Source organism: Penaeus japonicus, unplaced genomic scaffold, assembly GCF_977035675.1.
Source record: "Penaeus japonicus unplaced genomic scaffold, GWHDUDI00000001_assembly GWHDUDI00000009, whole genome shotgun sequence".
Lineage (NCBI taxonomy): Eukaryota > Metazoa > Arthropoda > Malacostraca > Decapoda > Penaeidae > Penaeus > Penaeus japonicus.
Window position 1 is genome coordinate 35,333,211 of NW_028234411.1, and position 2,500 is coordinate 35,335,710.

A 2,500-nucleotide genomic window follows, 5' to 3' on the forward strand; every position below is an offset into this window, starting at 1 on the left:
TCCTCTCCACCCTCCTCCCTTCCTCTCTCGCTCGCTTCCCCTCAGCTCCCTTCCCCTTTCTCTCCCCTCCCTCCCTCTCCCCTAGTCCCATTCTCTCCCCTCCCCCATCTCCCCTCGTCCCATTCTCTCCCCTCCCCCCCTCCCTTCCCTTCCCTTCCCCTCGACCCATAAAGATGATTCGGTCTTACTGGAGTCAATTAGTTAATAGGGGTAGGGATAGGACGCCCAGTCATCCACCCATGTGGCGTGAGGGGAGCTGTGTGAGGGATGGTTATGAGGGATGGTTATGAGGGTTATGGACAGGAGAGGTTGGGCGGGGGTGGGGGTCAGGGCAGTTATGAGCTTCGGTATTTGTGAGGAGGGGCTGTAAGTCATGAGGAGGGTGTCTAGTATGTATGGAGGGTGTATAGTATGTTGTGAGGGGCTGTCGTTTATGAGGTGGGGCTGTAGTCAAGAGGGGAATGACTACTGGGATTGAAAGTTAGTTATGAGGGGATGACTATAGAGATAAATAGAGGATTGTAAGTAATGGTGATGGCATGTGAGAAATCATGAGGCTATGAGGAGGTAATAAGTATGAGATACGGTTAGAAATCAATATCTTTTTTATATAAAATCTCTAAAGGGATTGGGATATAAAGTTCGCAAACCAGCTATGAGTTACAACTTGTGGTTATGTAACGAACAAATCCAGGAACGGTGCAATTAATCGTGAGATTCATCAGATTACAATAGACAACAGTAATTAGTTTAGGATTTATGTAAATGCTAATTCCATAACAGCGATGTCAGTCATTGCATTCTACGATATTAAAAAAGAAAACAAATCGTAATTGGAAAAGTGTGAATCAAAACATTTAAAAAGTTTAGGGACTAGTTCTGTTGACATTTCGAATCGTTCACATAGGGATTAAGTCTGAGAAATTTTAATCTTGATTTCTCTTTTACTTTCTACGGCTCAGAGGTACGGTATAATTCGAATTTGTTATCCATTTATAAGAAAGAGCCGATAAATTGCGTGGGATTTATAAGCGATCGGTGAGAAACAGTCGCTGTCGTCTCTTCAGAAGGATTACAAGAGTTCAAGATTGGTATTGATTATTCTGTCGACTCCCCTCATCCACCCGCGTGTCTCCCCTCTCTCTCTCTCTCGCCCTGACGAGCTGTGGCCAATCACAAACCTGATCAGATCCTTAAGCTCCTCCCACTGTCTCCATAGACCAATCATGTGCACGTCAGTTTACCATTTCAGCCAATGGGAAGGAGGAAAAGGAGAACCTTTCGATACACTTGTTATTAGGATGTGCCAGTCTCCGCCCACCTCCTCTACCGCGATGCTCTTTCCGATCTTACAAGATTATGCTTGCGGTGGGAGATGTCTCTAACGTAAACACTCGTTTTAAAATAGCTTTCCTTCCCGCCGATTCTAACGTATATCAATATCAAACAACAAGAGTTGAGGTTTAATTACATAAACGTTTCTCATAACAGCCGTCAAAACTAGTCCTACACAAAAAACAAAAACGCGTATTGTCTCCAGGTCCTAGAGCTAGGAGCAACATTTATGAATGAAATTTGATCAATCATCAGCCAAGTCATACTCGCAAAAACTCACGTTATCATAGTAGTACTATACTCTACAAAATTATTAATTAAACGCTTAAAATAATGTCAGACTTGCTTGCACGATCTTTGTGTTGGGAAATGGGCCGGAAGATGATGTGACAGGCAGGTGATGTGACACAGACGACGTTATCCGTTATTATTCTAACATATGATGTGACCCGAGTCATGTGACTGTAAAGTGATGGCCAAGGCAGTTCCTGTGTACGAAGTAATTTGGATAATGCAGCGAGTGTATGGGGAAACAGCACCTGGTCCGCATTGGACGTAATGCTGGCGAGAGAGATGTGAACAAAACATGCACGTAGAGCAAAATAATTATAATGATAATGATGTTGATAATAATAACGACAACAATAATAATATCAATAGTTATGATAATAATGATAATGATAACGTTAATAATCATAATGATGATAATAAAATCAGTAACAAAATTATAATACTAATTACAATAATGATAATGACAAAACAAAGTTGTAGTGCAATAATACTGATAACGACAACATTGATAATAATAATAATAATATCAATAATAATGATAATAAAGATAAATATAATAAAAAAAGATAATAATATTGATGATAAAAATAATAACAACAATAATGATGTGTATAATAAAGCATTAATTTACCACTTAGTTGTTAAACATGCTCCACCATTACATTACAACCCTATCCTATTACACCCATGCAATTCAAGTAATCATGCCTCCATATGCTATGTTGTGCCATGGGCTATGCAATGTGACGTGTAATAAATAAAATCGTTATGCAGAACATTTATGAGGTGGCTGTTAGCTACACATGTTCCTCGGTTCATGCGGCGAGTCAATTAGAACAACAAATGAGGTACTTACATGCGTCGAGCTCTGCAG

General features: G+C 40.1%; 1 protein-coding gene across 7 annotated transcripts in view; it reads right to left on the reverse strand.

The window, feature by feature from the left end:
* Positions 1-2,500, reverse strand: part of LOC122246603 (LIM/homeobox protein Lhx3) — a 164,159-nt gene that overhangs the window by 14,875 nt on the left and 146,784 nt on the right. The window lies entirely within an intron of this gene.